This window comes from Cupressus sempervirens, chromosome 7, assembly GCF_028749045.1.
Source record: "Cupressus sempervirens isolate cs-2001-9-10 chromosome 7, ASM2874904v1, whole genome shotgun sequence".
Taxonomy (NCBI): Eukaryota; Viridiplantae; Streptophyta; class Pinopsida; order Cupressales; family Cupressaceae; genus Cupressus; species Cupressus sempervirens.
This window is the reverse complement of record NC_143124.1, coordinates 459315436-459342316: the sequence shown is the minus strand read 5'-3', so window position 1 is coordinate 459342316 and position 26881 is coordinate 459315436. Positions and strand designations below refer to the sequence as shown.

At 33.1% G+C, this 26881-nt stretch overlaps 1 pseudogene; it reads right to left on the bottom strand.

Annotated features, from left to right (window-relative positions):
* Positions 1 to 1049: 1049 nt before the first annotated feature.
* On the bottom strand, positions 1050 to 26881 carry LOC149547532 (putative UPF0481 protein At3g02645; annotated as a pseudogene).

Here is a 26881-nt window from a genome sequence, read left to right as displayed (position 1 = left end):
TTTATTTTTGTACATTGCAATGTTGCTTTTTTTCTCTTTGATGTTTATTTCAGTACGTTCTTTGTTGTTATGGCTTAGATGGATAGATGTTCTCCTTTTTGTGTTGTTGTTGCACTTGAGTGTTCATTCGTCGAGCCTTTGTGGATCCGGTACTCCCTGGTGTGGAGGTTCTTTGCTCTAATTTTGGTCCTTTTTGCTTCTAGGAGTGTTTTCATGTTTCTATGGGCGACATTTGTTCAGCATGGTGTGACACTTTAAAAGTATCGCACGCCCATGTAAACTATGTCGTACGACACTGTAAAGTATCGTGGGCATTCTTGAGAAATGTCGTAGGATACTGAAAAGTGTCACATGCCTTCTTGAGAAATGTCGTATGATGCTGAAAAGTGTCACATGCCATCTTGAGAAATGTCGTACGATACTAGAAGAGTGTCGCACGCCTTATGGAGAAGTATCGCCCTCCCTTAGTAAAAAGTGTCGCATGGTTTTTGTGAAAAACCTGTGCGTGCCATCAGCAGGCACTTTTCTTCATGATCCGATCTTTTTGAGAGTGGTTTTGGATACCCTTTTGGGCGTTCTTCGACCCTATGCTATTGCATTTTTTTATTCTGTCAGTTTCTCTTGAAATCAAGTTTTCGTGTTTCTGTTATAGTCTCTTGGCGTTTAAAATATATCATACTTAAGATATATTTTAATATGTGACAAATCATTTGAGATAGGTTTCAGACCTCTCGGAGATAAGTTATGGATTCTAGGATTTCAGGCTTAGCTAAATTTCGGGATTCTGCATTTTACACCAGCTTGGTGTTTTGTTGATGAGTGGTCATTTCTTGTGCCCTCATCTTGTTGTGGTGGTTGTTGGCTTTTTTTTGGGTGTGTCAGTTGGGTAGTGACGTTCAGAGATTCGTTGGTTGTCGGGATTGTATTGAAGTCTTCCGTTGTGATCTTTGTGATCCCTGTATGATGTTGTCTTGTGCATTCATACTTGTAAAAGAAAAATATCTTGGCTTGATTTGAATCCTTGTTTCCAAGGATCTCCAGGCGGGGCATTACACAACAATAGAATATGACTCCTCTTTGTAAACCTCAAAAGGTCGATATGTGTTAGCAAATACTACATTCAGTACAAAGTCACTTTTGTCCTAGGCTAATTCCACAAAATTTATCTCCATTTAGAGAACTTGAACTAGTAAAAAAACATAGGGATCTAATTCTCCAATTTCATCACATCTCTAATGATTTCAAGAATTGTGTTGTTATCACATTTTGGCTAGAAAATTGGATGAAATTGGGGGCAAAATATATGACATTTTTTGCAATTTGTAGGTTGAAATAGGGTGATGTTGTTTTAGAAGAACTCAAGAAGAAAAGAAGCATTCCACACTATTTTCCAGTAGAGGGTTGTATTTTATTTCCTTATTGTAGCAATCTCTAATTTGGCACTCCATGGTCTTCATCTTGTCAACAATAGAGAAGAAGTTTTTTGGGGGATAATTTCTCCTGAATTCAGTTGGATACCCTACACATAACTTAGGATCTATGCTTCTCCAAGAATGTTAGCTTTAGTTTTCCAAAGTGTTAGGTGGCACTAGATATGAGTTTAGGAATATACACCACTTCAATTTCATCGATTAATGTCTTTGGTATGTTGAAAATGTAGAGCAGTGTGTGCTTTTAATCGTGGCATGCAATTACTTCACCTTTAACCTAGATGTGTTATTCAACTTCATTAATTTGTAGTCTTGTGGACTTTACTATATATTTGGGTACCACTATATATTATTTCAAGTAGGATTAAATTAAATTATGTCTTCTATGTTTTGTCTTAAAATAAAAGAGATTGGTTAGTGCATTTCCATTTTGAATCTCATTTCCATTCTGCGTTCAATTTTTGCATGCTATCTTCTCATTGATAACTAGCCAACGCCACTTGCCCAAATGTTGAAAGATGAGTTCCAATCCATTGTTTAAGCATTTCTAGACTTTTGGTCCTACACAAGTTCAACACTCTTAGAAAAGAGTAGCATTTACAACTAGCTCTTCTACCCATTCATTGTTCCCCACTAAAGAATACCTCTCCTAAAGCCCACCAAAGGAAGGCACTGGTGCTCCACAAAGCCATTGTTCAATAACTTATCATATTCTTGATTGGCACATCACCATTTTTATCATAGATGTGTTAAAGAATTGTGTGCACTTATTTTATCTTGTAAATATGTCTCTCATTCTATGTCCTAAAGAAGAGCTTACGAACATCATATCCTATCACGATTGAGAAGTTTTCCTACTTCAATCAATGGCTAGAATTTTAATTTTAATTTTCTATTCTTTTTTCTTGCTCTATGTGAGAGTTATCTATGTACATTGATGGTTTATCTTATGTATCTTTCGAAATGTGATAGGCCATATTGCAAGAGGTCATATCCCCTTCTCTCAATATTGGTATTACTTCATAATCTTCACCACCACTAAGTGGGCTTTTTGATTGCCAAGGAATATATTAATGCCAAATTATACCTTAATAAATTTAATCTCATATAGTTCTTAAGATTAATTATTTTCATCCTTTGTTGTTGAGTAGTTTCTTATAGGTGATTGAAAATATAATGAATGAAATTTGCTTTGAATCTTTCTTACGGAAATTCAAACATGATTGCAAGCCTCAACATATGACTTGCATGAACATACATGTGAGCTTATATGAAGAATTTAGCATAGAAACCTATGGAGGTAAAAGATAACCAAATATGATGGAAGGAGTGTTGAAACTTAAAATTATAGGAGAATATACAAGTTAGTTCATCTTTTTTAGAGTTGTCATTTTTATTCTTTATTTTTGGTTTACTCTCATTTCAACATTTTTTGTTTGAACCATTGGTATTCTCAAGAGTCATATCTGAATAAGAAGTTGTACTAACATTTTCATATCTACCTAATTTTTTTTTGGTATATCCTTCCCTCAAGCTAAATTGTTGACCAAGTCCTCCTTTTTAACCAACCTTAACTGAAAGTGATTTATTCCAAAGCACCACTTATTAAGGTTTGAAACATTTCTTGGTATAGTAGGTAAGTTTCCAAATACTCCTTGAACCTTTTGTACCCCTTTACCCCTTTACTAAGTTCAAAGAACACTAAGCTACATTGAAACCTTTGTACCAAAGGAACTTGTTCACAAGTTCAATGTTTCATTTGTTCCTCAAATCAATGTCTCTTGGTGGATCCACTTAACATGTCAGGTATACATGTGGTATATAAGCCACGCAAAAAATGGTTGTCTTGTCATGATTGACCTGGTAGCGGGTGATGTGATGACCTAAAAAGTTAGCACAAGAAATTAATGGTTGAAGTAAAATTGTCATTAATGATTGTGTTGGAGCTTTGATTTAAAGCTTCAGAAATAAAGATTTGGCACATGTAAAGAGGGATAATTATTTGAAGTACTTTCCTCCCAGTTTAATATCAGTGCCTATTTTTCCCCATCATCTTTCCTTCATGGCATGCCAAATTACTTCCATCCTCTATGCAATTAATGATCATTTCCTCTTTTTCAAGATGCATCTAAAAGAAAGTTTTCCCATTTAAAAGAGACATTAAGTTTCTTTTCTTACTTGAAATAGTAGTCATAGGAAAAATGGAGAAAAAAAGCCTTCTTCCATAGTTCATATAGTCATCACTCTCTAGGTAATCCTTCCTTTTTCTAGCTATTTTTCTCCTGCCTTTTGAGTGAATCATATTTGTGGCTATTTCCTTTCTTTTGAATTCAAAGTAAAGCTCCTAAATCATGAACTCTACAATACATCTTTTTGGGAACACTCATAGTTTCCAATGTAGGTCATCCATGATAGCTGATACAAACTTGCTAGGGGTTGATTTGGGAAGTGTTTCAGAAAGATTATGCGAAAGATTGGCCAAACCTTTTTCTATTAAAGTGTTGGACACAAACTTGCTCATTACTTCCACTTTCTTGCTAGCTTATCCTTTCCCAAAATTGATTCAAGAATGCATACATATGTACAATGTGTCTAAAGGAAATATATTGAAGAAGGATGGCATTTTTTTGTTGAATGTCAATAGCAAGACCATATCTAGCTTGTTTCACCTGGAAGAGTAGCAATTTTCTGACCTTACCTTGGCCTTGTCTACGACTAGATTTTTTGAGAAAGAAAGTGATTATAGAAATGTCATAGTAAAAAGCTAGACCAAATCTTTCTATAGAGGTGGTTTGAGGTTACCTAAAACCTTTAAGAAAAGCCTAATGACTACTCAAGTCTAAGATATATAATGGTTCTTTTACATAAAATTTGTTCCTCTCTTGATGTCTCTATTTTTGAAAATTCTATGTACTTCTACATTCAAATTGTGATAAAAGGTTCACAATTTATAGAATGGGTAGAATTAATAGCTAACTCTCTTATAGATAAGTTGAAAGGTGGTTTAAATCTGAAAAAGGATTTTTCCATGTCATCTTATTTAATGTACATGTTAGTTGCCACTCAAGATTTGCAACATTTCCCACATGAACCTTGGACTAAGGATATCACCATATACAATTATTGTCTATTGTTACACAAAGATAAAGTCTTGGAATACTTTAGAAGGGTTCATGATCTATTTTTTTCTAGAAATTTGTGTCTTGATATGAAAAGCTCCTTGCAACATAGATTATCACTTGAGTCTTAAAGACTCATCGAATCTTTTGGTATCTTATACATCCAATTCCTAAGGTTCACTGATTTGAAAGTAGGAGGTTTTGATGAGGAACCTATGTGTCTTCCCAGATTTTCCTTTGATTGTCTGATCTTGGTAGAAGTAGCGTGGAAATTAGTCTTTGTGATAAATAAATTCTTAGTTGAAGAGGCCTATGATATCATTTTCCCACTTAAGCTAAGAAAATTGACATACAAAAGCATGGAAGATGCAAAGTGTATAAGTTTGGACTTGGTCAAATTTAGTTTTGGTTCCTATCAGGCTAGGCCAAACTTTAATAGCAAAGGAATTATCTATAGCTTGTTTGATACTTAGGAAAATACTATACATATATCCACTATGGATGATTTTTGGAAAGATTGTACATATGAATTAGAGGTGAAGAGAAGGGGGTTATCCACATTCACCATTTCCCAAATCCACCTTTTTCAATTGAAATTGGGTATAGATATTACATACATAGAAGAAGATGGGATAGACATCCCAGTTCCTCAAGAAATTGAACTACTAAATATAGATTGGGATTCTAAGGAGGAAAATAATATTCTTGAAAGAACAAAAAATGTGATTAAAAGGATAAAATTTTGGTTTAAAATGAAAAAAGACACATGTGTTTTAATAACTAGGTTGATCCTATTTCTAATGTTCATCTTACAATTGTAGGTCATAGAAGGTCATCAATGATTTCTAAGAAAAATATTCATAATCCCCCTCTTGTGCAAAAAACTCATTATAGAAAGAAGGCTAAAATGTCAATACTAGTAAGTCTTCACTAAGTTATTCAAGTTGATGGCAACTAGGACAAAGGCCAAGGGAAAGAGCTCATTGATAATAGCTAGAGAGTTCAAATGAGTATGGGTTCATCTCCTCTAAGGATGCTTATCGTAGCTACCCCACAAAAAGCTACTGAATCATAACAAGATGCTATCACTCCTCATTAGCTTGTGGTCTCAGTGTATAGAAAAAGGAGTTTGGTTTTGATTTCTTTCCTAGTTGATGGCATTATGACTAAATATACCAAGAAGGCCCCCACACCCAAAGAACCAAAAGAAAAACTAGGATAACCTTTGATAGTGCAACTAGGAGAAGTATAACCGAGGTAACCACCTATAATGAAAAAGAGGGAGATAACAAGTTGGACTTGAGCAACTTTGAAATTACACACATAGAATTAGGGGTAATAAACTGTGAGACAAAAGAGCACTAGGTAGAAGCATCTACAAACCAAATTGTGCTACAATCACAAAAAGATGAAATTAAGAAGAAAAAGCTAAAAGCTAAAAATAATGCAATGGCTAAGTATATAAATTCTAAAAGGACAAAGATAAATTCTCGATAATCAATCACAAATTGCCTTTGATTCTAATGCCCCTAAAAATTAGTAGTTGTTAGAAGATTTAAAGAAAGGAAAAATGACGACATCTATAGTGTCCAGTTGGATTAACCTAGTAATGAGCCAAGTCACTAAACTCGTGCTGAATTTTCATGAGATTGTTTCTCTAGCAAGGATTTCACTTGATGAATCTCATGTTCAATCTAGGACATGAAAAATAGAAGTTGAGAAACTATTAGCCATGGTGTCTTAATTAGTGGAAGTAGAATATTTTGCACCAGAAAAATTTATCCAAGTGAACCCATTGCAACATGTAGATGTAGGGCTGATTAAGGTTCTAAAGAAAAACATAGCATGGAGGGTGTCCAATTATACTTTTGTGATCTAAAGGATGCAATCATGTGAAAAATATTTCAAGACATTGTAGGAACATATAGGTAGGGACTTTAAGTCCATCAGCTCGACTTTCCCTAGCCCTCTTAAAGAAGTAGGTTTTGATGTAGAGATCATGGTCAAAAAGCATTAGGAGTGCATATAATTTGTAAGAAAAAAAATTGATCGCACATTATTTGAATTCTCCAAGGTGGCTAAAAGTGAAGTGATGTTAGGAATATTCACTCTATGATTCACAAATTACTTCGACAATGTGAATAAAATGAAGCTGGACAAAGATATCTGGAAGAAGTATTTGTAGAGCATCAAGAACCCAAAAATTACTACCATGACTAAATTCATGAATGCATTTAGAATGTGGAAGCTCACATGTGGTTAGGATGATGTTGCAAGTGAGGAAGAAGAGTAACTACTTGACTAATCGATGGATGATTAATGTTTTATGTTTAATTGCTTTCAAAACTTTTTAGTTTATGGTTTTAAAAGGTTAAACTCTGGGTCTACGTACCCATTTTCATGTGGCTTTTCATAACTACTTCTAACTATTTGAGAATCAGGTTTTTAGGGAGACTCTCAAATAGCTTTCTATTTCAGTTTGAAACTCAATAGCTCTAAGGGTTGGTTTTTTTTTATGGTTATCATGCTATGACCACTTTCTCTTAATTTTATAGTTATGTAAGTCTTTATGAATTTTCTAGTATCATTTATGAATAGTGTTGTTCATTTTCAAAAGGAATGGTTGAATGTACTCGTTATTGATTTAGTATTGAATCAATATTGAATTATTGAAATTCCTTTGATGCTAGATATTTCTTTTTATGGTGAATATGCATCAATTTTGATTATTCTTTAAAATGTGATTGAATAGAAAAATTGTCCATTCCCTACTACATATGCATTTTTGTTTATTTAATTGCGATTATTTAGATTATTCCCTCTATCTAAGAATATAGATGGGATGCCTTATTACTTTCGAGTTAAAAGTAATTCTTATTTGAAAGGCATTTGTGATTGAAAATCTAATAAGGGAGCTGAACCTTGCCAAAATTTAGATAGCAATTGAAGAAGTGGAAATTCCTCAAATGTTGGAAAATTGTGTTTGTGTTGTGAGATTTGGGCATAGAATCTTTTATTTATCTCTTTTATTTAAAGACAAATCTGTTCATCAACAATACATAAGAAAAAAGAGAATTGATATTAGACTTAGAGAGAGTTTAATGCACCATCAAAAGAATTATTTGATGAGGAACTTAGAGCATTGATATCAGATTTAGAGAGAGTTTAATGCACCATCACAATAATTATTGAATGAGGAACATAGAGGATTAATCTTTAGGGAGTATGAAAGTCCATATGTGTCAGTATAGAATTCTAGTAGGCCTACCCCCTCTATGTATCATGAGGAAGTGATGACTTCTAAATTATTGCTACTTGTATTTTCAAAAGCTATGGGAAGGTGATGATCTTATGATAATTTAACTTTTTATATATAGATTTGATGTATCTATTGAAAATCAACAACTAAATATTATATGCCATTCACTTGAAGGTCTATGAGTTGTTTGGATAGATATATAATAGGTATTTGGTGAATATCATATGTTGATATTCTACAATCCACGACCTCATTGAGAACTTGGTAAATGTCATGTGTAGATAATTTGGCAGAAATACTCATGATATAAGATGTGATATCAACCCTTATTAAGTAATTGGTGAATATCATATGTTGATATTCTACTAACTATAACTCATAGTATTAGGTGCATATCATCTTTTGATAATTTGGAGGCCAATACTCATGATATCAAATGGAATATCAAAATGTTGAACACCATCTAAGCATATATATTCTCATATTACATTGATATTGTTAGCATGAATTTTGATGATAATACATTGGTGGAGTATCATAAGCATTGAACAATATTGATATGTTGCATTAATGATTGTATTTGTCATTGATGTCAACATAGAAATGATTTTGTTAAGACTAGAAGAATAACAATTAGTAATCCTAGTATCCATAGAATTTGAGGAAGTTTTATATGATGCATAGTGGAGGACACGTTCCTAAGGTTATCCTAGTGATGTGGTTTAAAGGACTAGGTCTGATTTGATGTTGTATGGATGTTACACTTGTTTTACTAGAAGTAGTGCAAAAATAGAGCATCTTTTTGGTAGTTTCTAATGGTTGCATTATATCTTTTAGCCAAGATGTAATGAAGGTGATGCATAGATAATAGTAATAGAGAACAGTCATGTGAGAATGTTAACATGTGCACAAGACATGGTTACACACATGTGACATTTTGTATAGACTATGTGCCAACAGTGTTGTGAATTAATTAATTATCTTATTTTAATTAATTAGGAAAGCCTCAAGAAATTATTATGAAGATATGGTATAAAGGAAAGTTGTTTCTCTTGTTTCTAGAGAGACCTAGATTTAGAGGATCAAGTGGAATGTGAAGTATTAGTGTGTAACTTGGGAAGGAGCATAATTCTTACTAAACTCATGTAAGCAATCTAAGGGATCATTAGGTGCGTAGTATGAGATCTAGTTACAAGATTTGAAAGAGAAGAATTCTAGTTGATAGGATAAATATGAAGGAAGGAAGTACATTTTAGTTCTATTATTCTATAAGGAATAATACTGAGAATATTTGGATAGTGTGTTCTTTGATGTTAACCTTGAAGTTTTTTGGGTAGTGGGTCCAACTATCTTCCACAACTCCTAATATGGTTGGCACAACTCATAATAATGTTGGAATCTCCCAACAAGGACTCATATGTATTGAATGTTGTAATAGACTCCTAATAGGGTCTACCCTCTAACAAGGACTATTTATATTAGTACATCATCTTGTGGGTACCATCCTCACTAGGGTTTTCATTTTGATCAAGGGTGTCCCTAGTTAACATATCTGGTGTTAATTGTGCATGAGTATCTTGTCATGGTTTCAGGTTAATTTTTATGATGATATTTTTATAACTGATTCACCCCTCACCTCACCCACCCTCCCCTCCCTTTTAAGTTATTTCAGTGGACTATATATTCTAACAATTAGCATCAGAGTATCTGATCCTTGAAGATAAGGCTCAAGAAATTTTGGAGATCAATGGTGAATATGTTCAGGAAAGATAGTCCACGACTCAGTGGGACCAACTATGATAGTTGGAAGGAAAAAATGAAGACTCGTCTACTATGCATGGGTCCATGATATTGTCTTTCGACAAAAGCTAAGGAAATTATTGAAGAATAAAAGTTAGAAGAATGTAGTGAGGGAGAAAGAGATTTGTTCATGTGTGACATGAGAGTCAAAGAAGCCCTACTATCTGCTCTTCTAAAGAATGAATACAATTAGATAAAGACATTTTAAACTTCTCATGAAATTTGGAAAGCATTCGATGTTGCTTTTGAAGGTGATGATCATGTAAAAAGAATGAAATTAAAAAGTTGGATTTGCAAATTCCAAGATGCTATGGAAGATGAATCCAATAGAAATTATGTAGGAAGACTATTAGGAATTGTTGCAGGTATTCAATCTCTCGATGTAACTAAACATGATGATGAGGTTATATGGAAGATCTTGAAAAGTCTATCACCACCATTTAAGCAAAAAACTTAGATGATTCAACTAGTAATGTCCTACACCAAATAATTCACAAAGGAAACTTTTCTTGGAAGATTAGAATTTGTAGAAGCAAAAATGAGATAGGCTGGGCAATTAGCAAAAGTTGAGATAGCTTTCAGTACTATTCATAGTTGACCTAATCTATTAAGTTGTACAAGCACAAGAGGAGACTTCACAGGTAGTAGAAGATCTAAAGAAGAAAAGAAGATTGGAGAAGGAATAGCCCTTCTGGTAAGAAGATAAAAAGATGGTAAGAATATCTTTAAGTGTTGGACTTGTGATGAATATGGTCATTTTGCATCTAAATTTTCTAAAAGAGAGAAAAAATTTAGAGGAAAATTCAAGCCCAAAAGAGATAAGGATAGATATTGTTTATATGCTAATGAGGGCAAAGAATCTAATGAAAAAAATCAAAGTGAAAGTGATGATGAATATAGATTTGTGGCTATTAAGGAAGATAACCTTGATAGAGAAATTAATGAAGAGGGAGCTCTAGTTACCCAAGTTGAGAAGAAATCAGATTGGATAATTGATAGTGGATGTTCACATCACATGACTGGTGATATAATTTTTTTTGTTAAGTTTAGAAATCATGATGGAGTTATTGTTAGAGTTGGTAACACTGAAGCCTATCATATTATAGGGATTGGATCTATTACTCTCAATGGTAAAACTCACATTGATGATGTTTACTTTGTTGATGGTTTGAAACATAATTTTTTAAGTGTTGGATAGTTCGAAGACAAGGGATATTAATTGCAGTTTGTAGAGAAGACTTGCATTGTCAAAGGAAAAGATGGTAAGCTAATTAGTACTGGAATCACATCTAGAGGTAATTTATTTAAGTTGAATCCTACTAAAATAACATGTTTGATTGCAAAGGTTGATAACAATTAGTTATGGCATAGAAGGTTTTATCATATAAACTTTGATAATATTGTAAAGGTTGGTAGTACATTTGTAGTGAGAGATGTACCTAGGATTATTAAGCCTACTAATGTTGTTTGCAAGGAATGTATTTTGGCTAAGCGGAAGAAATAGTCTTTTTCCAAAAAGGTGTTCTCTACTACAGAGCAATTAGAGATTGTTCAAATAGATCTGAGTGGTCCTACAAGAACTAGAGGATTCTTTGGTAAAAGGTAATTTATGATTTTTGTTGATGATTTCACTAGGATGCTGTGGGTAGCATTTCTTAAAGAAAATTTTGAAGCTTTTGAGAAATTTAAGATATTCAAGAATAAAATTGAAAATGAATCTAGGGTTATCATTAAGTGTTTAAGATCAGATAGAGGAGGAGAGTTTACTTCTAGAGAGTTCAACATGTTTTGTGAAGAGAATTGAATCAAGAGACAATTATCTTCACCTAGAACACCTAAACAAAATGGGATTGTTGAAGGAAGGAACAAGTCAGTAGAAGAAGTAGCAAGAGTAATATTTTTCCAGAATTATGTCTCAAAGAAATTTTGGAGAGAAGTAGTTAAAATTGTAGCATATACTTTAAATAGAGATAAGATCAGAAAATGTATGAGTAAGACACCTTATGAGTTATGGTTTGGTCAATCACCGTCAGTCAATTATTTAAATTTTTTTGGAAGTAAGTGTTAAATAAAGAGAGATGATGATATTGGTAAGTTTGATCCTAGAAGTGATGAAGGTATGTTTCTAGGTTACTCATCAAAAAGAAAAGCATATAGATGTTTCAACTATGAAACTAAGACAATAGTTGAGTATGAAAATGTAAGGATTAACAAAAAGTTTGGTACTAAAGAGAAGATGGTAGATTATAATTCTAATGAAGAAGAGGATAATTCTAGAATTATTCAATAGAATGTTGAAGTTCTTTTTGAGACTAAAAATGACTTGTAGAATGATGTATCTATTGAGCATATATTACATCAGAGATTTGAACCTAGAGAAGGGATAAGAGTTGAGATGTCAACTCCTACTTCTAGTAGAAATATGACAAAGAATCACCCTCTAGAGAAAATAATTGGGAACAAAGATAAAGGTGTAATGAAAAGGAATACAGTGAATGAGGAATTATACCAAATTTCTCAAGTGGAACATAAGAGAACAAATGAAGCATGCAAGGAATATTACTGGATGACAGCTATGAAAGAAGAACTAGATTAGATTGTGGAGAATGAGACATTGGAATTAGTTCCTAGACCTAAAGACAAGAATGTGATAGGAACCAAATTGGTATTTAGAAATAAGATGAATGAGAAAGGAGAAGGTTGTAGGAAATAAGGCTAGACTTCTTTGCAAGGGTTAATCATAGTAGGAAGGCATAGATTATGGATAAACCTATGCACCCGTGGAAAGAATGGAAGTAGTAAAGATTTTATTGGCTTATGCAGAAAGAAAGAATTTCAAAGTTTATTAGATGGATGTCAAGGCAGCTTTTGTAAATGGAGAACTTGAAGAAGAAGTCTACATTGAGAAAACTAATGGATTCCCTTTGATAGAACATAAATATTGTGTATGAAAACTAAAGAAATCATTGTATGGTCTAAAGCAAGCACCCAAAACCTAGTATATAAGGTTGGACAGGTATTAATCAATGTTTGGATTTATCAAAGGTAGAATAGAAGGTAATTTGTATTTAAAGAAAATTGATTATGACCTACTTATCATTGTAATATTTGTGAATGACATAATATTTGGAGAAAATGATGAAGAAAGTGACAAGTTTGTTGAAGAGATGAAAAATGAATTTGAAATGAGCATGATAGGAGACATGAAGTGTTTCCTAGGATTGCAAGATTGTGTAGAAAAAAAATGGGATATTTATTTTACAAACTAAGTATTTGAAAGATTTGTTGAAAATATTTGGTTTGGAGAATTACAAGCTTGTTGGTACACCCATGATAATTGGTCACAAGTTATCTAGTAAAGATGAGATATTTAAAGTTGAGCACAAGAAGTATAGATCTATGATTGGAGGATTGCAATATCTAACTCACACCGAACTAGATATAGATAATGCAGTTGGGATGGTGGCAAGATTTGAAGCTGATCCAAAAGAGTATCATTATAAAGAAATAAAGAGGATATTCAAATATTTGAAATGTACATCTCATTATGGAATTTGGTATGATAGATCAAGTGATTTCACCTTGTACACATATACTAATGTAGATTGGATAGGCAATATTGATGACAGAAAGAACACCAGTGGTGAAGTATTCTTTCTTTAAGGAAGATTGGTTTCTTGGTTGGGAAAGAAACAAGACTATATATCTCAAAGTACAACTAAGGTAGATTATGTTGCAATAGTAAATAACTGTAATCAAGTTATGTGGATGAAACAAATGTTGAAAGATATTGGGATTGAGTTCATAGAACTCGTTATCATTTACTATGATAAAAAGTATAGTAAATATGTATAAGAATTTGGTATTGCCTTCTAAGTTGAAGCATATATCCATAAAGTATCATGTTTTAAGAGAAAAGCTAGCATAGAAAGAAATAAGTTCAATATATGTAAGAGCTACAGATTAGATTGTAGATATCGTTATGAAGTCATTTCCTACAAACACTTTTGAGTACCTAAGAGTTATGCTAGGGGTTATGCCCCCACCTACTTTAGAGTTGTTGATGCAAGGAGTGCATCAGTCTAGTGGTATAGAGAACTATGGTTAGACTAAACTGAATGCTAATGCTTCCTAAATGGGGGAATATTTGATATGTACTAAGTCGTGAAGGACTCTTGGTAATTGGTAATTGGTATTGAACAATGTCTTTGGACACTTGAGCTTGTTGATGATTGAGCAGCTAATTAGCAATTGATATGTAAAAATTGGTATTATGATCGATAGCTTTGACGTTGATGTCAATGGGGGAGAGAATGTACATGAAAAACATATTACAAGAATGTACATAAGCAGTGAGAAGAGAAGCACCTATTGAGATGGCAATGAGGGAGAGTTATCTCTTTAGGGAGATTTAGAAAGATTCCTATAAGTGCACTATTAGAAATATAAATGCACACAAGGAAGTTTTCATGTCCCCTATTCAAATAATTAAAAAAAAAAAAAACTTTGTTAAGGCAGGCAGGCTCCAAAAAGGTGAAATTTCGGAAAAAGGGGCTAATCTTTGGAAACCAATGGACTAATAAATAAAAATTATTATTAAATTATATTTTATTAACCCCTCTTGGACGTGAGTTAGGGTTATGCCCTCTTTAAAATGGGTTTGGAGGCATTTTGGGCTCATTCTACATCTTGATTCTTGCTAATTTTCTTGTTGTTCTTCAGAGGCTGCCAAACCTGTGGAGAAGGAGACCCAAGAACGGGAGTTTGCAGGTTTCTAGGAAGGCTAAGGATGGGAGTTTTAAGCCATTCCAATCTGCATGCTCATACAGAGTTTTCCTTTGTGTTGAATAGTGCCGATTTGGGTGTTTTCGGGGTTGTTTTTGGTTTGAGTTTGGGTTTTCAGTTGGGTGTTTCATATCAGTTTGGTTTGCTGCTGTATTTCAAACTTTATGATGTTAAAATATGGCTGAATACATGTATTGGGTCGTGATTAAACTTCTGAGATAGTTTATGAGTGTTTTGTGGTGTTTCTGGGCATTTTTTTGTGTTAATTTCGGGAGCCCGATTGAGCATAGTTTTGCCCTACATTTGTGAGTTGTTGTGTAAAGGCTATACAAATATGGAAATGTCATTTTTTAGGTTGTTATGCTGCTGAAATTTCTGTAAAAATGTCCATTTTCAGATTTATTAATAATTTGTGAAGTTGTGAAGTTTTTGGCACTAATTTGGACATACCCGATTTGGGTTTTATTGGGAAATTGGCAGATCTTTGTAATATTGGTTGTTTAATTTTAAAGTTCTGATTTGAGGCTGGAAATATCATAAAAAAAATAGTAAAGGGACATTTCAAAAGTACAAGTTGCACAAAAGGAAGTACAAGTGCAAAGATGAAGCAAAAAAATATTGGAAGTTATTTTTTGTGAACAATTTTTTCCAATCCTAAAAGAAGAAGAAAAATAGTACAGTATTCTAGAAGATTTTAGATTGATGAAGAGGATTTGAGAAGATGAAAACAACAAAGTACAATTTGGTATTCTTGGAACCTAGATGGTTTTCATCTATGTTGCCATTGATGCCAAAGGGGGAGATTGTTAGTATAAATGTTGATGATACTACATTGGGGGAGTATCCTAAGCATTGAAGAGTATTGATATGTTGCATGCATGATTGTATTTTTCATTGGTGTAAACAAAGTAGAGATTATGTTAAGACTAGAAAGATAGTAGTCAATAATCTTAGTATGTGGAAAAGCTGAGAAAGTTTTAGATGATACATAGTGGAGGAAATATTCTTGAGGTTGTCCTAGTGGAATGATTTAAAGGAATAAGTCTGATTTGATGTTGTATGAAAGTTACACATGTTTTACTAGAAACAATGTAGAAACAAAGCATCTATTTGGCAATTTCTGATGTTGTCATTATATATTTTAGCCAAGATGTAATGAAGGTGATGCACAGATAAAAGTGATAGAGAATAGTTAGATGATGATTCCAACATGTACACAAGACATGGTTTTACACATGTGAAGTTTTGTATAGACTATGAGCCAACGGTGTTGTGAATTAATTAATTATCTTATTTTAATTATTGGGAAAGCCTCAAGGCCAATTCAAGGAATTATTATAAAGATATGGTATAAAGGAAAGTTGTTTTCCTTGTTTGTAAAGAGACTTGGATATAGAGGATCAAGTGGAACACAAAGTTTTAGTGCATAGTGGGACAAGGAGAAGAATGCTTACTGAATGCATGAAAGTGATCCAAGGGATTATTGGATGTGTAGTATGAGATCTGGTTACAAGATCTAAAGGAGCAAAAGTTTGGTTGATAGGACAAAGACAAAGGAAGGAAGTACATTTTAGTTATATTATTCTACAAGGAATAATACAAAGATCATTTGGATGAAGGGTTCTTTGATCTTAGCCTTGAAGTTGTTTGGGTAGTCGATCGAGTTGTGTTCCACAAATCCTAATAGGTTTGGCACATATCCTAATAGGGTTGGAACCTGATAATAGGGATTCAAAGTCTCCTAACAAGGACTCATATGTACTAAATTTTGCAACAGACTCCTAATAAGGTCTATCCTCTAACAAGGAATATTTGTATTAGTACATCTTCTTGTGGGTACCATCCCCACTGGGGTTTACCCTCTGATGAAGGATTTCTCTAGTTTATAGATCTAGTGTTAATTGTGTAAGAGTATCTTGTTGTGGTTTTAGTTTATATTACTCACATGGTTAGGTTTATTTAAGGTTAATTTTTTTGATGATAGTTGTATAACTAATTCAGCTCCCCCAATTATATTAGTGGATTATATATTCTAATAGAGATAATATTGTTGGAAACAATTAATTAATTGTGTATTGTATTTGATGTTACACAAAATGTCATATCATTCCCAGTTAGTGCATGTTGAGCTCACTTAAGCATTGAGGATAGTTTTCTGTGTCTGTCAAGCATTCTAAAGTTTGGCTAGTTCAAAAGATAGTCTCTACCGAGTTCACTTGGGCAACAAAGGAAAGTTTGCAGAACTTGAGTGTTAACTGAGCTCACTCATCTAATAGAGTAAATGTTGGATAGAACCAATGTTAACTAATCTCACTTGATTACCAAAGGAACTTTGTGAAAATGTAGTGTTAACCGAGTTCACTTGGTTAACATAGGAAAATCATTTATGAGTTAGTGTCTATTGAGTAGGATAAGGTAATGAAGGGTTTTATTATTTTGGCATATTGAGTTCAATTAAATATTTTTTTGGTTCTAGCCGACTGAGGAGATGAATATTAATTATTCGAAGTTATATTCAAGCCGACTTGAAAATGTCTAAGATATAAGTATAAGGTCAAGTTAAGGATTGATTGTTTGGAACATAATTGAAAATTTGATAATATTTAGAGCAAGCAAATTAGAAGGATAAGAAGAATATCCTTTTTGAGATGTAAAGATACATTTTATTAGGAAGGATCATGTATATAAGCTAGAATTGAGATCTATAATTAGCAATCCAGTTGCATAAGAAATTAGCTCATCTCATTGTTACTCTCTAACCATTGTAGTAGTGATCTAAATCTCTTAACATAGTTTTCTTAACAAAAATTTACAAAGCCTCTAACAAGGTGGCATCTATTAAATTGTCTAAAGACCTCTAACAAGGCCGCTCATAACAAGGTGATTAAATCCTCTAATACGGTCACACCTAACAGTGTATTTTGTAATATTTAATAGGGCTGGATCCTAATAGGGCTCACTTGAGAAGAGTGAAAATTAGTCACTAGTTGCAATTGGTGGTTTTTCCTAATTTGAGATTCTACATTAAATATTGGTGTCAATTGTGTCCATGTTATTTCTTTATGTGTTTATAACTAAGTTATAGTAAGAGATCAATCATAGATAAAATTTTAATATTTTCATATTAAGAATTTACTGAGCTATTTCAGTGTTTACTCAGTTACAACATTTTTCTTTGTGTTTACCGAGTTACAATAGAGTTTAGTTTTTATTTGTGTTGATTTCTAAGGGATCAACGATTTATTTTTATGGTAACTTATTCACCCCTCACCTCTTAGTTACCGCTCTTATATTTCCAACAATTTGTATAGGAGAATTCGGTGTTTGCAGAGAAGGTTTGAAGGGCCAAAGCTAAAGATTAGGATGTCTTATAGAAGAGAGATTCCCAAGTCGAACTGAGACAACTTTGCATCATGGCAAGGACTTATGAGGTTACATTTGGAAACTATCTATGAATTAGGTTGTAAATATCTTGATAGTAAATAGAAGGCTCCTACTAAAACATTATCAATTGAAGAAATTGCTGAAAAGAAAAATCATAACTTCATGATGGTTGACATTTATTTTGCTCTTAATTATGTTGAATTTGATGAAGTCAAAAGTTGCATTACATCTTATGATATGTGGATCAAACTAAAAATCATCTATGGAGGAGATGATAATGTAAGAAGAGCTAAAGCAAAAGTCTCGTAGGAAAATTTGATTAGATGAAGAAGAGAGAAGATAAAAACATTAGAAAATATGTTGAATGAATTAAAAGAAGTGTAAGTGCAATCAAAGAATCTAGAAGAGACATTTATGAGAAAATAATTATAAGAAACGTACTCCAAACCCTTCTTCCTATCTATGCAATTAGAGTGTCTACTACTCAAGAAATGAGATGTGATCCAAATAGAAATATAAATTTAGATGCTCTAGTTGGAAGATTGATGGCTTTTAAGTTGGATAATATGATAACTATGTCCCTAGTTCCAAAGGTATTGTGTTTGCATTTCAAGTAGAGAAGCTTTCACTCAAGAAAAAGGGTAAGAAATCAAAAGCCATTCAATTAGAAAGTGAAGAAGAGGAATAAATTTTAGATAGTGATCTTGAAATTTTTGAAGCTCTACTTGCAAGGAAATATTCCAAAGGCAGAGGAAAGTACAAAGGCAAGATTCCTCTAATCTATTCTTCTTGTGATGAAATTGGTCAGATTGCTACAAGATGCCCAAATAGAGAAGACATAGATGAAAAGAAAAGAAATAAATTTAAATGCAAGAAGGAATTCAAAAACTACAAGGGCTACAAGGACAAAGGTGAGAAATCTTGTTTTATGGCTAATGATTTTGGTAATAGTGAAGATGAAATGGTATATATTGTTGTAAAAGATGAATCTAATGATGAAAGAGATAAAATGAAACTTATCTCTCATGTTAGCAAAAATGATACATGGATTATCAAATAGTGGCTACTCACATCATATTATTGGAGATAAAACAAAATTTGAACACATGGAACATTATGATGGTGATAGCGTGAGATTTGAAAACAATGAACCTTGTTGCATAAAGGGAAAAGCATGCATCTCATTAACCAATGGACTTAGATGTGACAATGCTTATTGGGTTGAAGAACTAAAGCATAATCTATAGAGTGTGACAGAGTTGAATAACATTGGGTTCAAGGTAGAATTCATGAATGGTAAGGCCAAACTACTGGATGGAAAAGGAAATCTGTTTGGACTTGACAAACAAACAAAAGGTAATCTATTATATCTAGATCTTAGTGAAAGTTCATATTTTATTGCTCAAGCAAAAGAAAGATGGTTAAGTCACAAAAGATTATGCCATGTAAACATTGATAATATAGCCAAGATAAGAAAAAATAGAAGAGTAGGAGGTATTCCTAGCTTGAGGAAGCCTGATATTGGTCTATGCAAAAATGGTCAAATTAGTAAAATGAGAAAAACTAGTTTTAAAAGAATGAACTATCATTTTGAAGAAGTATTGGAGCTTGTTCATACATAATTATGTGAACCCATTGGAATAGAGAATTACAGTGGAGATAAGTGTTTCATTCTTTTTGCTGATTATTATTCTAGAATGATGATTGTAATATATCTAAAAGAGAAATATGAAGCTTTTAAAAAATTTAAGTGGTATCTAGCAAGAGTAGAGAAAGAAACTAGAGAGAAGATAAAATGCTTGAGATCAGATAGAGGTGGTGAATTCATTTCCAATGAGTTGAATGAATTCTATAGTAAAAAATAAATTAAGAGAAAGGTACCTATTGAAGATTTGATTGAAAAGATCATTATTGAAGAAGGGAGATTGTTGCAAAGAGGGAGATTATTGATAAAGAATATTTTCAATCATTGTTTTGTCATTGATGTCAAACTTGCTATTTTCTAGATTGACAATTTCTTATAAGTTCCAAGTACTATCACTTAGTTGATTGATGAAGACGACTTAATCAACAAGATGTATTGATAATACACTTGAAGATATAGAGGTTGGCTACACTTAGAAACTCTACAAGAATAAGTTGTAACAAAGTTATCTACAAAGCCTGACCAAATTCATTAGTAGTTGCTGAGCAAGCTAGTTCATGCCAAGTAGATTATCAGTTAGTGTTGAGAAAATGCAAAATCTAGTGTGTGCTGAGTGAAACAAAAGGTGTTGAGAAAGTTTAGGTGTCGAGCTACATAAAATGTAATAGGTGTCGAGCATAAGTAAAACTTAGTTGATGCTAAGTGAATCCATAGTAGGTACTGAGCATCACTAAAACATAGTTGGTGTCAAGTAACATAGTATGTGCCAAGCATTGGAGAGTCAATAGTGTTGAGCTACTACATTATTTGAAAAGTCAAAGATTTTCCAAATTTGAGCCAACAAGTTTGTTACATTGAAGTTTGTGAACTAGATGGAAGATAAGAATGATGAGCTGGTGTTACAGAATTTTAGGTAAACCATGTTTAGACAAATACAAGTGGATTCTACATGAAGTTTCTAGAAGAAAATAAGATAAGGGGTAGATAAATTGTATCTTACCTAATCCATTTGTACCCCAAACAAGAGTAGGAATATTGGAGCAGAAAAAGTATTTCAAACTTCTATTTAAGGAGCTACTAGTCACAAAGCAAATTTGTTAGTTGGAGAGAGTGTATGGGTTCAAGAAGAAGGCATCAAGAGGAAAGATTATAGTACAAAGACTTTTCTTCGATAGGTGACTCACAAGGAGAATAAAGAATCAAGAAGACAAAGCTTGAAAGGAGGACAAGTTGTTAGAGCTACAAAGACTAAAAGCCAGGAAATTTTGTGAGCTAAATTGAGATCTGAAATCTGCAAGTTATGTTGTGAGTTGTATCAGATTAAAAGCCCTTATTGTTACTCTCTAGCAATTGTATTAGTTAGGGTAAAATCCTATGGACTTAGGTTGGTTTAACAACCATTTTTAAAATCTTTTAACAGGGTGACATTCCAACTGAATGTTCTAAGGTCCTTTAACTAGGCCCACTTCTAATAGGGTGGTTGAAGTCCTTTAACAAGGTCACATTTAATAGTGTGTTTTGTAGCCTTTAATAGGGCAAGCCTTTCATAGGGCATCACTTCAGAAGAGTGAGAAAGGAGTAGCATGTTACTAGTGGTTTTTCCAAAATTAGGTTTCCACGTAAATCACTATGTTATGTGTTGATATTTCATATTTTATTCCTGCATGTTGATTTATCAGTAACTTGCTAAGAAGAATGTTAATATTGGATGCATGGTTAGTATAGATGGGCTTGCTATACTTAGTGAAAAGTTTTATTAGGAAATTTGGACCTTTAATAACTGATTCACCCCCAACCCAACCCCACCTCCTTCTCAATTATTCTAAAGCATTTCTAACAATTGGTATAAGAGCCATCTACTGATTTGTTTTAAAGGTATTAAAAGTAGGAAGATCAAGATGTCCAAGAGGGAAGTTTCCAAGCTCAATAGAGATAACTTCATTGTATGCAAAATTTTAATGAAGCTACACCTTAGATCAGTAGGTGATCATGCACAAACCTCAATTGAAGTAGAACATGTTGATCCAATAGGTGTTCCTACTATAGAAGATATGAAGAAAAAGGAGGAGAACAATCAGGAAATGTTGGACATTGCCTCTTCCCTCAACTATGCTAAATTTGATGACATCAAGGGATGTAACTTTCCATTCAAGATGTGGAAAGCCTTGTCAGGTATTTATGGAGGAGATTAGAATGTCCAAAGAGAAAAAAGAGAAAGCCTCAGAGGAAATTTTGATGACATGAGAATGGAGGAAGGTGAGAACATTGCTCAATATGCCTCTAGAATAAAGTAAGTAGTGGAACAATTGGAAGCATTGTTGATAGGAGATTTCATAGAGACAGAGGTAAATTCAAAGGTAAGTTGCCTATCATTTGTCTTGATTGTAATGAAGTAGGACATATTGCTACAAGGTGCACACAAAAAAAGAACTACAGAGAAGGCAACAAGCACAAGAACAAAAGAGAAGATGATAGTAGAGATTATAAAGACAAAGGCAAAAAGTGCTACATTGTTGAAGAAGAGGACTCTAATGAAAATGATGATGAGGTAGTCTATGAAGCCATGAAGGATAAGTTAGATGAAGATGAGGCAACAAAACTAGTAAACTGTGTGAAGAAGAATGATAGCTAGATCATAGATAGTGGATGCTCACATCACATGATAGGAGATAAAAGTAAGTTTTTTACCTTTAGTTAGTATGATAGAAATAGTGTTAGATTTGGAAATGATGCTCCATGTCTATTCAAAAGAAAAGGTTCCACTAAGCTTACAGGGAAATTTTTATGTGATAATACATATTATGTTAAAGGCTTGAACTAAAATCTACTAAGTGTGTCATAGTTAAGCAATGTAGGATGCAAAGTAGAATTTGAAAACAAAACTACCAAAATCTATGACACTAATAGAAATATGATAGGAAAAGGAGACCAAACTAGGAGTAATCTATTTTACCTAGATATGGAGGATGTTGCATGTCCTATTGTAAGAGTTGATAATGCATGGCTATGGCATAAAAGGCTATGTCATGTAAAATTTGATAACCTAATTAGCATTAGCAAAATAAAGAAAGTTAAAGGTTTACCAAAACTGAAGATGCCTGACAATACAATGTGCAAACAATGTCAACTAGGAAAGATGACCAAGTCAAATTTCAAAAGAAAAAGCTATACTTCCAAAGAATTACTAGAGTTAGTCCATACTAATTTATGTGGCCCAATAGAAGTGCAAAGCTACAAAAGAGATAGATATATAATGCTATTTGTGGATGACTATTCTAGGTTGATGATTGGCATGTTCGTAAAGAAAAAATTTGATGCATTTCAATTGTTTAAGTAGTATTTAGCTAGGGTTGAAAAGTAAATAGGGAAGAATTTGAAGTGCCTAAGATCAAAAAAAGGAGAAGAGTTCACATCAAAAGAATTTGAGACATTTTGTAATAATAAAGGAATTAAGAGACAAACATCAACACCCAGAACTCCCACATGTAGAAAGGAGGAATAGATCAGTGATAGATTGCGCAAAAATATTAATGATGGAGAAGAATGTTTCTCTAAGGTACTAGAGAGAAGCTATAAGTACAACTATCTACACCTTGAATCGAGTACAAATCAAGAAAGGTACAAATGCAATACCTTTTGAATTATGGTATGATCACCCACTCAATGAAAAACATTTCAAAGTGTTTGGTTGTAAATGCTATATTCTTAAAGATTCTAGAAATGGCAAGTTTGATACACAAATTAATGAAGACATATTCCTTGGATACTCCACTAGAAGTAAAGCATATAAGTGCTTAAATACTAACACTAACAAAATTGTGGAGAGTGCAAATGTAAACATTGATGAGCATACAGAAGTTCAAGTTAATGAATCCAAGAAATTAGAAGAGTACATATCCTTTGTATACTTCTATGAAGGAATGCTTACTAAAGAAGAAGCTACTAATCAAGTTGGGAATCAACAACAAGTTTTAGTATCAGCTAAGGCACATCCAGTGAATGTTGAGTTGCATTCAGAAGCTGAGTTGCAGAATGAAGAAAATGCACATTCTAATTTTGAAATTAGTACACATGAAAGAGATGCTAAGCTACCTAAAAGAGATGTGCATAATGGGTTTGAAAGTAAAAGACCAAACATGGAAACAAGGACAAAACCAAGGCTATACAAGTATGTGAGAAGATATCACCTTGCAAAAAAAATCATTGGTGACAAGGAAACCAGACCTATGACAAGGAATAGACTAAGAAATAAATCATGTCTACTAAGCAAGATTGAACCCAAAATAATGAAAGATGCACTAAAGGATGATAATTGGTGTAAAGCTATGAAAGAGGAGATGGATTAGATAGAAAAGAAAAAAACTTAGACCTTAGTTCCAAGACCAGCTGATAAGAATGTGATTGGTACCAAGTGGGTATTTAGAAACAAGCTAGATGAGAAATGTGAGATCACAATAAATAAGGCCAGCCTAGTTTGTAAAGATTATGCACAACAAGAAGGAGTAGACTATGGGGAAAAATTTTCCCCTATTACAAAGATAGAAGGAGTAAGAACTCTACTTGCATATGCTACTTACAAAGGTTTTGAAGTCTACCAAATGGATGTAAAGTCTACTTTTCTAAATGATATACTGGAAGAGGAAGTCTACATATAACAACTAGAGGGATTTGTTGATGAAAACAATAAGGATATGGTTTTCAAACTATATAAAGAACTCTATGGTTTGAAACAAGTGCCTAGAGCATGGTATGAGAGACTTCACACATATCTTGTGAAGATAGGATTTGAGAGAATAGATGACAACACAAAACTATATATCAAGGAAGAAAAAAGTAAAGACATTTTGATATCTAAAATCTTTGTTGATGATATAATATTTGAAGGAAAAGATGCACTATGCAAAGATTTTTATGATCAGATGAAACATGAGTTTGAGATGTTAATGTTTGGGGAAATCAAATTCTTTGTTGGATTGCAAGTACATCAACTAAAATATGGCATATTTGTGACCTAATCAAAATATATCAAGGAGATACTCAAGAAATTTGGCTTAAAGGATTCAAAACTAGTCAGTACACCAATGGTAATAGGACATAAGTTATCCAAGAATGATGAATTAGCTAAAGTAAATCAGATAATGTATATATCAATGATTGGAAATTTGTAGTATGTTATGCATAGTAGACCAAACATTGCATTATCTATTGGAATAGTGGCAAGATTTTTTGCAAACTCAAGAGAAAATCATCTTATGGTAGTAAAAGGAATAATTAGGTACCTAAAGGGAATAGATGACTTTGGCTTATACTACAAGAGGAGTGAAAAGTTTGAGTTGAATACCTACACTAATGTAGATTGGGAAGGTAATATAGATGATAGAAAAAGTACCAGTGGACAAGCACTTTTCTTAGGTAGAAGATTAGACACTTGGACTAGCAAAAAGTAATGTTGCACCTCATAGTCCATAGCAGAAGTTGAGTATGTTGTTGCTACTATTAACTGCACCAATATTGTATGGATCAAACACCTACTGAAAGGTATGAAGGAAGAGATAATAGAATCTATGATACTCTATTGTGATAACACAAGTGCCATTAACATAATAAAGAATCTTATGATGCATGTGTTGGTGTTTGAAAATGTTACCCATTTCCAATTACCCTAATGAGAACAAAACACATCTAGGGGCAGCTAACTCCCATTTTCAACATGCCCATTCAAACACTAGGCCAACTATAAGGCTATACTCCTTCTGCACTTTAGGCTCTGCAAAACCTAGGTGGGTAGACCTATAGATTCCTTATATGGTACCAGTTATCCAAGCATACACTGAATCTAATATGAAGTAGATAAAACCCTTAATATCTCCTAATGGCTTATGAAACAACATAGATTCTACAATCGCTAGGTGCAAACCTATATTATTCATAAACTGAGTGAGGGTTTAAACTTTTATGTCCACTTCAACATGAAGGGAAAATGATTGATTTATATTGAGAAAAGACAACATGTCCAATATGCAGCAAAAACTTAATGATCCTACAAATGACCAGTGCCTTATCCATTAGGGCAATCCTATACTCCAGAATTATGCATCCTTGAACATCACTCAACATATGGCATATGTAGAAACCTTCATGTTTGGTTTGTTCACCTTATGAATCAGACAACAATATCCAATATAACCCCATACTTCCACGCATCCTTCTCAATGAATCTGCAACCTTGTCTAAAACCACAAGCAATTATATGACTCCTTGAGTCAAAGGCAAGAAAACCTCAAACATACAACTGGGCAATTGCAAATAGGTTCAAGATCTTTGTTCTTGAACATATAAAATTACAAATTCAACAAGAAAGGAGACAAAATTATATTGAAATTCAAAACCTTCTGCACATTGTATTTATCTCCTTGAAATAAGTACATTAGGAATGCATAAAACAAGATACAAGATCACACTACTGTATCAAAACTATCTATGAAATTCATATGCTATTCATACAAGATATGCTGGGTGTGTGGCTTTCACAGCCTAAGGAGAGCTCTAAGAACTGGAAAATAGAAAACCCACCAACAACCTTTTTTCAGAGAAAGAGAGGGAATAAGTAAGGAGAGGGCAATTCTTAGATCTGGTCTGAAAAATTGATAGCTGTCCACTAGGAAAACCCTTTCAACAGGTTAAAACCTCTTTCTGATCTTCTCTCCTAACTGGTAAATCAAATCTTTATAATTACACCTCTCAAAGGCTTCAAAAATATGAGATATTTGATTCCCGTTGTAACTGATTTCTGCTCCTAAAGTGAAAACACGGTAAAAATTGAAAAAACCAGTTACAAGGTAATTTCTAAAAGCAAATGAACCTTTTAGAGTCTGTTTTCTCCATATCCAAACTTCACCAAGTATTGAGATCTGCTCTATAACCACCTTTGATGACTCATGATCAGATCTACTCATTGTACTGAGAAAACCCCCAAAAACTATAAAACTACTTATAACTTGAACCACTGCAATGTTGTGCAAAATTTGACCCCATATTTGGAAAATTTAGGCTCTCTCGATTCCAATGGTATATTGGAGTTCATATCTAACCTCTCAGAAACGCCCAGAATCTCATTTTGAAAATGACTCCTTTGTTATAACTATGGCTCTGCACATCTTTGCCCTTTTTTTTTTAAATTTTGAAAAATTTGAAAAAAAAACTCTAAAGTTAAAACCTTAGAAACAAAGACCCCCTTTTTGATTAAACAAAAAACTGAACGTGAATCTCTGTTTTGAAAAATAATTTAAAATAAAATAATTATTTTTGCATTTCAAAAATTTCCCTTTGTTTATTATTTGGCCCACTAGGCGCCACCCGACTACTACGTGGCAGTCCCTGATTGGCTGCATATTCACCACATCACCTGCCTACCTCGCCCCTGGCCCGAGCCCCGTTGCCACATGGCGCAAGCCTGCAT